At 42.1% G+C, this 12,613-nt stretch overlaps 1 long non-coding RNA gene across 1 annotated transcript; it reads left to right on the top strand.

The window, feature by feature from the left end:
- Positions 1-5,352: 5,352 nt before the first annotated feature.
- LOC308486889 lies at positions 5,353-9,205 on the top strand. Its single transcript, XR_013991365.1, has 3 exons — positions 5,353-5,486; positions 6,834-6,896; positions 9,017-9,205. It is a non-coding gene; the product is annotated as an uncharacterized lncRNA (long non-coding RNA).
- The last annotated feature ends 3,408 nt before the right edge of the window (positions 9,206-12,613 follow it).

The raw sequence follows: 12,613 nt of genomic DNA, 5'->3' as shown, positions 1-12,613 counted from the left end.
CAGTTCTGTTCCTATGTCATCAAAGGCCCACTCTAGGGAAAGTGAAAGTTCAAAGACTTCTTCCCTTTTATATAGCCGAAATGTTGTTAAGCTTAAATTCCATTTCAAATAGGTCTCTCAGCAGTATTTATTTTATTTTATTTATTAAATTCATATACCATCCTTCTGAAGATCGCAGGGTGGTTCAGAACATAAAAAACAAAACAAAATGAGAACATAAAACATATAAAAACAAAAAACAAAGCAATACCCCCCCCCCGCCGCCTCCCAAAGACACATGAGGAAGCCCACATTGAATGTTCCATGGGGCTGATGAACACTCTCCAAACATCACCCTTTGGAAATGACTATCCAAGTAGGACGAGAACTACTGGAAAACAGTGCCGCCCCCCATTCCCCAAAGATAGTTGCTCCAAAAGAATATCATGGTTATAGTATTGAAAGCCACCAAGAGATTGAGAATTAATAGGGACACATTTCCTCTGCTTCCTTCCTGACAGAGGTCATTAAACAGGGTGGCCAAAGCAGTTTGTGCCAAAACTGGACCTAAACCTCGATTGAAATGGATCTAGAAAATCAGTTTCCTCCAAGAGTACCTGAATCTGATCTGTGACCACCCACTCAATAACTTGTCCAAAAAGAGACTGGCAACTGGATTTTCCAAATCCAGGGAGGGTTTCTTGAGGAGTGATTTTACCACTGTCTCCTTAAAGCATGCCAGCACTCTCTCACAAGGAGGTAATAATCACCTGCCTGGCCCAGTAAGCTGTCCTCGCCCTGCTACATTTTATCAGCTGAGAGGGGCAAGAGTCCAGAGCACAAGCAATCACCCTGACTGATCCACATACCTTGTCCACATGCTTGAGCCTTACCAACTGAAACTTATCCAACAAAGAGAGGTGGATGGTAAACCAACAGAATCCCTAATCTGTTCTGATTGACCAGTACCAAACACACCCTTTAGACCAGGGGTCAGCAAACTTTTTCAGCAGGGGGCAGGTCCACTGTCCCTCAGACCTTGTGGGGGGCCAGACTATATGTTGCCATGACTATGACCTGCATTTTTTGGCAGAAACCCTTATTGGGACCGACCCCAATGGTGCCCAAATGTATTTTTTTGGGGGGGGCGAGTGTTCCCTCATACACACACGCTGCTTCCTTTGTGTTTTACGTGTTGACAGTTATTATTTCTCTCGTAAGGTGGGGTGGGGGGCTGAGGTAAGCGTGCCATTCCTGTCAGCCCTGAAGAGTGCGTGCGCATGCGTGGGTGAAGGGAAAAGCCATTGGCCATGCTAAGTCAGGCTGGTGCTGCTCAAGCAAAAACGTTCTTTTACCCGTGTGAGGGAAGACGAGGCAGCGGCTGCTATTTACCTTTCCATGACTCACACTGTGTAGCTAACAAGTGGCCTCCCCAGCAGAGAGCAGAACTGCTTCAGAGTGCAGCCTTCCAGGCGCTCCCTGCTTCCTCTGGCGGGGAGCACTGCCGTCACAGACACTGGCAGGTGTTGCTCCCGAGGTGCCTCTGAGCCCCTGCCCCCGCAACTGCCCTTCCTGAGATCAGCCGCCAGCAGCTCCATGGTGGAAATCCAAACTGTGGCCCCTTTTCCCTCTTCCCCGCCCCCCACCCCAGAAGAAAAGACTGCTGTGCATGTGCGACGGATGGAGAAGGAGCAGCCGCCCACCTCACTTTTGACCCCTAAGCCTGGCTGAGTCGCAAAAACCATCGTGCTTGTGTGCTATGCCGGCTGTCTGGATTCCCAGACCATCCGCAGGCTGGATCTAGAAGGCAGCTGGGTCTGATCCGGCCCACGGGCCTTAGTTTGCCAGCCCAGGCTTTAGACATCCCCCACACACAATGGACGGAGAGCCTGGAGAGAGAAATGGAATTGCTATAGACTACAGCAGAGGTCGGCAACCTTATTGAAGGATGGACAAGTTGATGCTCCATCCGTCGGAGGATGGGCCGGAGCATTGCGCATGTGTGCTCTTCCAGGCTGGAGGAGTGCGCATGCACAGATGCTATTTCTGGTGCTCCTCCGACCCGGAAGTGCACCGGAAATAGTGTGTGCGCATGCACATGGGCGCTTCGCCATCCCTCACACATGTGCACATGCTATTTCCAGTGCACATCTGGGTCGGAGGAGTACCTGTGCACATGCGCACACATTATTTCCGGCATGGGTGGTGGCGGCGGGGGGCAGCAGGAGTTGCCATGGGCCAGACAGACAAGCCTTGTGGGCCGCTACCGGGCCATGGGCCTTAGGTTGCTGACCCCTAAGCAACTCCCCTTCCCTGACCCTCAAGCCTGCCCTGATGCTGTACCAGTATAAACACAGTCCTAAAATTTCAGATGATAAGCCAATCACCTTTCGGTATCCTGTGGCTTAATTGTTGGTACTATTGTGCAAAATACATGCATTTTGACGTCCTTTGAAACTGCTGATAAAAGAAGCAATAGCAAAAAAGCAATTATAAGAAGCTATCAGAGGTCTTCTGTTGAAAGCCCACTGCTTTAATTTCCTGTGTTTTAGAAGGCACTCTCTCTCACACACACACAAACACACATTTCCTTTCACAGTAAAAAGAGAATCTTGTTTAGATGATCTATATCCCTCTAAAATCGTGCATACGTTTATTCTGTCTACCCAGAAAATCTTTATGTTTTGAATGGAAATTCTTTCAACACAGCAATTGAAAGAATATCTTTAAAGAGATGCTGTATAGAGAAGCTAAATAAATCGGTAATTCAGGCTGTAATCCTAAACACACTTATCAGGACGTAAACCCTGATTGAACACAGGGAGACCTGCTTCCAGTAAATATGCACAGGATTGCACAGTTGATCCCAAAAGCATTTGAACAATTCAACAATACTCTCCCCATCACACGAAGTGATTTTCTTTTCTTTACAGTATTCTTGTTTGGGTCATGCTTAGATACACCATTCAACCATCTATCTTCAATTTCAAGGGATTTTGTACAGTGAGTCACTCAAGCTAACTTCATGATCAAAAGCTTTAAAGGAGATGTGATGTTCAAAATTGCTCCTATTTACATCCTTCTTTAAAGAGGCGGAAGTGACTGGGGAGGTGGCAGTTCAATTTCAAAACAGCTTTGGTTCACAATCCATGTCAACATGTCATTATTAAGGTTTTAAGGCACAGTTTCTAAAAAGAGTGGCTCACCATGGTTGGCAAAGAAAGAATTCAGGATATTTAAAATGGAGACATAGCAAATGTGAGCCTCCATGATTGGTTTAACAGTCAATCTCTTTTCCTAGGGAACTCTGGGAACTGTAGCTCTGTGAGGGGGATAGCAGTCTCCTAGCAACTACCAGTACCCTTAAACTACAATTCCCAGGATTCTTTAGGAGAAGCTATGACTGTTTAAAGTGGTAGGATAGAGGTATAGAACAGATACAGTCAAAAAGTGTTCCAAATGAACTAAAATTCATCAATAAAGGTACAGGCAATTAATATATGCAGAAATGACCCAGGACATCTTAAAAGCTCTGAAAGAAAATCCCAAAAGCGCACTCTCCCCACAGTGCAGAAATAGAATTAAATAAATTACATTTTCTGTCCTTCTGGAATGCCAGTAATTGCTTAGGTTAGTTTATACCACCCAACTTAATGTGAGGGCCTGTCCTGAACCCTTGGCCTACCTTGGCAAGTCAGAACATCAGGTCCCTAGCCCTGGGCCAATCTACGTGTCCAAACCAAAGCACAGTCCTGCAGAGCTCCTAGGACATCTAAGCTGAGGTCCATTAACACAGTCAGTTGAGCAGACACTGCACCTCAGCTCTGCTGCCCTTTTTGTACTTTGCATGCTGATTGCAGCATCTGGACTTGATGAGGCAGGTGACCCTCACCTGTTTCAAGCCTACTCTAGCTTTAAACACTAATGTGAGCACCTTTAGTTGGACCTGGAAAAGAACTTGCTCCTAATGCAGCTGTTTTAAAAAAGATTATATGTGATCTAATTGGCACTTCAGCCAGCAGTCTTGCTGCTTCATTTTGGACCAGTTGAAGCTTCTGAGTCATTTATGCAGACTTTACCCATGTATATTCATTTCTGTACGCATTAAGTGGCTGGAGAATTACACAGTAACATTCAGAGAAGTGCAAATTTCAAAAGATGGCTGTGTTTTGTGTCTCATGCTGTTTCAGGAAGTGTGTATTAGGTTTATCTTGAAATACTACCTGAAAATAATTTCTTCCCAATCCCTATTAATGGCTAATCTTGCCACTGCCTGACACCCTCAGACTACAATTCTGACTCATGCATTCTTATACTCAATGAAATCACTGAAGCTTATGCAGATTCTAACTTTTAACAGTAAAGTCCTAAGGCCTTACCTCAGCAAGGGAGCTTGCCAGTTTCACTTCAGGGAACACTGAGCTGTCACCAATATTGAAATAAATGGGATATGCCCTTGTCTGAGCATGAGCCCCAGAGATGAACTGGTGATGCTTGGCAATAAACCTATGCAGTCATGATTGCAGAGTTGCATTCATGTACAGCTCATTGATCAAATGAACATTTATGAGCATAACGACGCAAGAGTGCAATCCCAAATTTTAAAATCTTCTACTGGGATTGTAAAACCTGGTAGAAATTTAGAGTAGAGTTATGACAAGAGAGAGAGTGTGCATTAAAAGGTAAACCTTTGATTAAACCTGCGATTAAAAGGTAAACCTGCCAGTCAGAAAATCTCATCACCTCTCTATCTCCCTCCTCCCCAGTAGGCCCCTTCACCTCACAATCTCTGGGCATTTTCCTAGTCAGCTTGGTTTTATTTTTCATAAAAGAAGTGGGGAGATTATGCATGCCATTTAACTTTTTTTTTGGGGGGGGGGGGGTGACTGACTGGAAAGTTGGAGACTTCCTGATGCACTTCAACACACCTTGTCAATGGTGTGGTCTGACCTAGAAATGTGAAAGTCTGTCCAAAATTAACCATATTCATCTCCTTTTTCAGGGTACACACAGAGGCAATGCACACTCCTACCTGGGGCATTCTGCTTACCCAGGTTTGGTGCCCTTTGTGGCAGGAGGTCACTGGAGGATTATTGATATTTGGCAATACTTATGTTTATTTATTATAATTGTCACAGAGGGGAAAGCTTAGCTTAAACATCAAAGTATATGGCACCTCAAATTTTCATTGGCCTCATAAACTTACTGAGGACATGCTCAGTTCTGTCTCTTTCAGTCTCTTTTCACACAGAGATGTTCTTTGCTGTGGTGGAAGAACGTCTGACATTTGTCCCCTTTCAGGCATTTCCTAGCCATTCAGACAACTTAAGAAAAATGATCTAACAATTAGTTCCCATGGTAACACAGCACTAAGCTATTCATACACTTTTGCCAAGTCCAAGGCTCTGGCTGGGTAGAATTGCCTCAGGACAACCTGTAGGAAAGTCCTGTTCACAGAACTCTGATGGGAAATACTTAACACTCTTAGGCAGGTCACTGCTTCACAGGTCAGAACGGTTGGATGAAGTTTCTCAGTGGGAGATGGTGGCTAGGAGATGGTGGGAAATCTCTTGTGCTGTTGAACAAGAGACCTATCAGAGTTCATGGAAAGTGACAATTCCCTTCTACTGAGAAGAAACAGTGTGTGTGTGTGTGTGAGAGAGAGAGAGAGAGAGAGAGAGAGAGAGAGGGAAGAACATTCAGTTGTGAAGCTCACTGGAGAAGCAGGTTGGTCCAAACAAATGTGACAGTCCGTCAGAAAACATATGGTACCTTGGACAGCTCCAAGAGATCCTACTAGGACAGACTCCAAAGGTGTTGTCACTGCAGAGAGCTACAGCTTCATGTAGGCTGAGTAGATCTGGTGTGTGGTAGACTCCATCTACCAGGAGGGCCTGGTTGGTTGGTTGGTTGGTTGGTTGGTTACAGAGTCCTAGCCTTATTTTGTAGTCCTTGACTTCTGAGAGGCTGGAGAGACACAGCCGGGACCCTTTTATCTTCTCATACATGTACACTACTTAGAAAAGTTTAAGTGGTTTATAAGCGTGTAGTAACAACAGCAGCAACAACATCTACTTTCCTTGAAGATCTGTAAGTAACGCAAATATTACAAATATGCCTCAAGTACAAAGGAAATCAAGCGTGCTGCCCTTGAAAAACTTGACAAAATCACCTTGATCTAAAAATATAATCTTACAGTTTGAAATCTATTAATTTTAACAACTGAGTGAATTAATTTAAGAGGTTTTTCACCCATTATATGTGAATGTAACATACCTTTTCTTGTCCTGGAGAATATCTAAGAGTGAATTAAACACATTTTCAGATCGCTCCACTATGCCAGCAGGATATTTGTTTGTCTGCAGTTGACTTTACATGAATAGTTTTGAGTCCTGAAATTAGGGGGAAGGAATGCTTATGATCATCAAGGCATTCTGCCAATGAAAACTTCAGATTGAGCTAAAAATGTCTTGTGTCCAGGTTTTTGCCTAATATAGGATGCCATTTTAATATAAGGGCTTCACGGATTATAACAGAATTAAATTTGAAAAGAAATATGATTTTTGATTTGGTGAGGTTTTCAGATGATCTCTTACTAGAAATGTATGGAATAAAATGTCTCAGTGAACCAGCAAAATAGCAACTTGACCACACCAAACCACGTATAATACATTACTGATTCATCCTACCCTATGGTATTCTGTTCCACCCTCATTTACTGAGGAAATCAAGTGAAACACTGATAATCAGTCATTTTCCAGTGGCCTAGGTGTATTTTTTAAATAAAATAAAATAAAATCAGAGATAAAACATGTAGCTATTTCCACGTACCATATTCTACTTGTGTCTAACAGTGCAATCCTGTACATGTATACTCAGAAGAAAGGCCCATTGGGATTTACGGAGCTTACACCCAGGTAAGTGGACATAGGATTGTAGCCCAATTCTTTCGATTACTGTTAGAAATATTTTTGCACCATATTTTTATACTGTTATTTTCTTCATCTTTAAAAAAAATGAATATGGAGAAAGTTTATTTCCCTCTGCTTTATACTAGATTGAATCTTGTGATCAGAAATGTTGCTGGCAAATTGCCTTTGCTGATGGATGTAGACTGGCTGAATATTCCACTTAGACCACCAATCCAGCGGCTCGTACCCATTCTGGGGATCTGCTGTTTACACACATTTCCATGCAAACAGCATGGGACTTTATTTAGTGGATAGGGAACTCTCCCATTTTCTTAATTGGTACAGATGTGGAAACACTGAACAATAATTTATTTTGAAAGAATTTACCTTTTTGCCATTTGCCTAGGAATCATTTAAAGCTTTTTGCATGCACTGAAATTATAACATACACACTCTTCCACATTCCACTCAACCCACATTGGGGGCAATCAGTTTCGGGTTTCAGCTATGATCCAGCCATGATCATAGCACATTTCATATAATTATACAAATGTCACTTGCTTTTCTTTCTCCATCAGGAGATGATTGGGTTGCTTGCAGCTTTCATAATTAAAACGCTTGCTTATTTTGACTGGCTATAGAAAAAGAAGATAAAAGAATGCAGTGGATATACAATTTATGACTGATGTGTAAAGTTCCATGAGAAGAAAAATAGAAGTGAAACCTGAGATTTTATTATTATTATTCTTCCCTTAGTACTTCTTTTTTAGGAGCTTTGTACAATATGGGCTAAATATTTAAAGCATCATGTCTGCATGTTCAGTGATATTTAGGTAGAGAGCTTCCTGTGATCACAGGGTGGTGGTAACTTTGAAAGAATTATGCGTGTAACTGGTAAAGCAAAGGTATGCTTTGTATGCTGTATTTTTGTAGTTAAGTTTGGCACAAAGGCATGACATCATAAATCCCTTTGCCCTAGATTTTCACCCCAATTGGAAGATGTAGTGGAAGCAGAATGTGACTCTTCTACTTTCTGCATATATTCTTTGTTGCAATATATGTCTAATCCTGTATGTTTATGCCAGTGGACTTTAATGTCACTAAGAATGTCTTCCTGGCTTAAGGCCAGTGACTTGTTTTGAGAGTAAGTTAGTTGAATGTAGATTCCATTGAAATCAGTGCGACCAGAGGTGGATTTAGGCGATTGCAACCAATTCTGTTACACTGGGCGCAGAGCCTCAAGGGCCTTGCAAGGGACCCCACAACTACTATTTAGAATGGAGAGTGAGAAACAGGATGCTGAATGTTGCCATCACACAGGGCGCCACTGAAATGTGAGACCCCAAGGTCTGTCACTGGTGGGGTATTCATGACTAAAGCCCCAGGGATTTCAATGGGAACTTACACCAACCAGCCTAAGGTGCTTCCAAATGACCTGTTTATTGAGCATTCACCCGGATTAGTTTGTTGGAAGGTTAAATCACCTTGGCTATTAGTGAGCATTCATCCTGATTTGTTTATGGAAATGTTAGATGATGACGGGTACAGAAATGCAATTGCCCATCACTTCCTTTATTACAAAAAGTTTGATCTTTGGGGGAAGCAGATTTGTTGTGCAAGATCTCCCAATAAACTGTAATTGTGCAACCTGAATCTGCCACTTTGTGACTGAGCCCCACTCAAAAATAGTGACAGCTTGGAAGTCTGGATATAAACCAGTATGTATACTGGGTTATACCATATACCAGTATATACAAACTATAGTCCTCTGGTAGAGCCCTGCTCCCCATACATCTCTCTCTATGCAGTTGCTGTTACATGCAGCCCCTCTGACTTTTGTCACCTTCCCAGAACCATCCTATTCTCTTGTAGGTGTTTTGAAGATATAAATAGTTTAGCACACCACAGTTCCCCAGAATTGCTTCTTGTTCTCCAAAGGATTCCTTTCTCCTTCCCCAGTTTCTGCATGCCTCCTACCCCTTATCCATTCATGCTTCTCCTTCTCCCCGAGTCTCCCCTCCCTCTTCCTACACTTGTGAGCCCCCAGCTGAATCATCACCCCTTTCACAAGTGTTCAGACAGACCCTTAAAAAAGTAATAATATGCTTCTCTTTTCCTCTTTAAAGCTCTTTCCCCTTCCTTCACTGAGCTGCACTGCAACATATTCCCTCCCCTCCATCTCCTATGAAGCCAGAAGTCATCCTGCAACTCACCCCTCCTTCTCTCCCAGCCTCTCTTCTGGGAAGCCTTTCATAGTGAACAAATGAAGCTGCTGTTTTATTATATTATTTCAATAAAACTTTAATTCCAGTAAATAGACTCATCTCTGTTGTTTGCCAAGTACCTTATGAGGGCATGCCACTATGCGGACTAAATGATTAAAGCATTACCCAGGCTTGGCTTCCATGTAGTTTGGTTAGCATGCTGTTTTGGAGCAGCAATCCTGGAGTGACAGTAGCATGTCTTCTGGCAAAACAGAGCCAGGGTCACCATGGAAAGCAGTTGTCCTAGCACAATGGTGGCGAACCAAATACACTCCCTTCCCCAGGCCTTTCTGCCTCATCCTTGGGATTCTCTCTAGGCCACACATCCTCACCAGACACCCCTCACTGGCACTGATCCTCTTTGAGTGTTTTTGCCTTCTTGGAATGTGTGAAAATGCCTCGTGCTTATCTGGATGGGTCTACGTAGAAACTAGCCTACTATACAAAGTTAAATGTTTACATTCATTGCTTAGTTCACTTTTGCCTCTGGTCCTGCTCACCAATGGTCAACAATGCCGGGAAAGTTGCCCAGAAGAGAATGTGGCCCTCAAGCTGAGGTGGTTCCCCATCACTGGCCTAGCACATTTGAGTTAAAATTCCCCCAATTATTTTCTGTTCTGGAAGGACTTATCCCCTGAACATGCAAAGACAGCCTGCAGATGAGTTTAGAGGCACAACAAGCCAATCCATAAAAGTGTTTCTGAGCAGCCTCTGCATATTGGAACCATAATGTATAGAATGACCCTCAAGTTACTTGTGGAGACTGAATCTGCAATGTCAAAAAATGGGGGTAGAGGAATATGTTAAGCAAAAAGCATAGAACCATCGGATTGTAGATTTGGAAGGGACCCCTAGGGTCATACAGTCCAACCCCCAAATTTTACGCCTTTCTTCAGCCAAATGAAGTGTACAGAAAGGGGTATATTGGTAGGAAGTGTGTATTAAAATAACATACAAAGATGCATTGCGTTAGGAGAAATCACATATGTATACGTGAGCCTTAGGAGGAACGCAGGCTTAAATGGTAATTTATGAGTTTGCGTGTGAACTTTTGAAAATAAACAATTAGAAACTGATGCAGAAATGTGGAGAACTGAGCTTAAGTGAATAAATGAGAAACTGGGGGGGGGGGGAATCTAACCAAATCTAAAAGCTATTAGCCTTTAAAAAAAAAAGCTCTGCTTGGTGGGAACAATTCTTTACTCACCACTAGTTATAGTATCTAATTTTTATAGGGTGTTGGGCAGCTAATGCAGTCAAATGAGTAACTGACTCCAGGTATGACATCACAACTTTAGACCTGCTAAAGTGTACACGAGCTTCCAACTTTTCTTCAGCTATAATCCACAGCTTTTTTCCTTGTTCTTGTTGCTGATGTTCTTCTACACAATGCAGTGGCCAAGGCAGCTGCATTTTATATCTTTTCCAGTTTGGCTGCAATAATATTCCATTGGTTATGAAGTGAATTATTGTTATCCATTTGCCCAAGATCACACATGGCCAAGATACTTTCTACATTATTCCTACATACATGAGCTTTCCAAAGTATTTCTTAAAAGTGCCATGCATTTTCCTTGGTTGTAAACATCCACACATTCTCTGAGCTTCCTGCCACATCTCTCTTCAGAATATAGATCTATACCCAAAGAAGAGGTCAAAGTTTGGTATAACAACATAATAGTCACCAGATGTATGATGATGTCAGACCACGTTTAGAGCTTTTTGTAATCTCTGCAGCTGCTTTATCTACCTCTTATCATTTGGATCAATGTACTGGACAAAATCATAGCTAGCTGAAGACTCTATCTAGATTTAGAACTACAGTACTGCACATGAAGAGAAAGGGTACTCAAAAGTGATGGTAATTCTTACGCATTGCCTGTTATGGCTCTGTGGTAAGTTAGTATTTGTAACTGTGGTTTGGTTATTGTTTAAAGGGAGGCAGAGTGTACTTATTGCTCAGGTGTTATGTAGGTAGGGATTTGAGTGGGGGATTCCCATTCAGTTCACATTTAAAGGTGAACCAACCCAATTTTCACCTTCCTAAAAAAGAACTGAAACACAAGCACCCTTCAAAATTTGGCACTTCTCCGAATTTTGCAAAGCAGTTCTCCAGCTAAGTAATGGGTACAGAAATGAATGTACTGGGGTAAAGTGTGCATTCAAATGCATGTATTAGTAAAAATGGCATACGAAAAATAAGGGAAATTGCTTTGCAATAAAAGGTATATTAAGGAAGATTGTATACAAGTGGAGGAGGAACTAATAAGGTAGTTTTCTCCCTTCTGTTGCCCTCCATTTACAGCCTCCCAAAGGCCATTAGATTATAATTCATCCTTCACCGTTGGTTATGTTGACCGGTGCTGCTGAGAGCTGTAGTCTGAAACATCTGGAAGGCCACATGTTGGGGAAGACTGTCCTACAGATTAGATGCTCCCTAAGATATTCAGGCTACAGACTGTTGAAGGCTTTGTAGGTCAAAACCATCACATGGAACTTAGCCTAGAAACACACTGATAACAACCAGTGCAGATGTTTTGGAATAAATATAATATGATGTCACCCACTTAATCTTTCAGCAACTAGAGAGCAGTTTCTGGGCCATGTAGAACAAATTACCGTGGTCTAGCCTTGGGGCCACTGAAGAATGAATGAAAGTAGCCATGTATTCTAAGAACAGGTGGAAACAGTGAACCAATCAAAGTTGTTAAAAAACAGCCTGCACTACAGCTGTTTACTTGATAATCCCAGATCAATCTGTGGTCCAGAATACTACTGTGTTGTGAACCTCCCAAGAAAGTGACTATTTCATCAGGACAGGTATTTACCAAGTAGCTGATCTACAGTGTCTCCCACTACAATCCTTTATTTCTTCCAAAGAGTAACTTAACTTAGGTAAATGTATATTCAGGTCGTAAGATGGAGACATTTCTAGATATAACAAAAATCTGCCTTAGAACAGATAGCTGTGGAACTGACAAGAACAAAATTGACCTTTGATTTAGCATGTAAGCTCCAGTGTACACAATCCTGTTTAGCTCAGCTGAGATTTGCTTCAGTTCAACCTTCAAGCAATATGGAGTAAAATAAACAAGCTTTTCTTGGGAGCTCAATGTTGATGGCTACTAAGCACTAGCAGAACACAAAAAACCAGTTTACATTTCCATGGGCCAAGACTGTCTTAACTTTAAAGTGGTTTCCTGGCTTCAGATCTGAGACTCAAACCCCAGATGATTCAGGACTTAACATTCACTCTTCTGTTGCCCATGTAAAGAAAATAAGTTTTCCAGACATATTTGCTCTCATGAATTAGTTGTGAAGGCCTTGGCAGTAACAATACAAGATATATTCAATACTGTAACTTATATTTTTATTTATATTAAATTATATTTATAAAATGAAGCATCATCTTGGAGAGAGAGAGAGAGAGAAACCCCCTTAGTTATCTAATTATAAAAC

This window comes from Podarcis pityusensis (assembly GCF_964106645.2).
Source record: "Podarcis pityusensis genome assembly, chromosome: 10".
Lineage (NCBI taxonomy): Eukaryota > Metazoa > Chordata > Lepidosauria > Squamata > Lacertidae > Podarcis > Podarcis pityusensis.
This window is presented reverse-complemented; position numbering and strand designations above follow the sequence as displayed.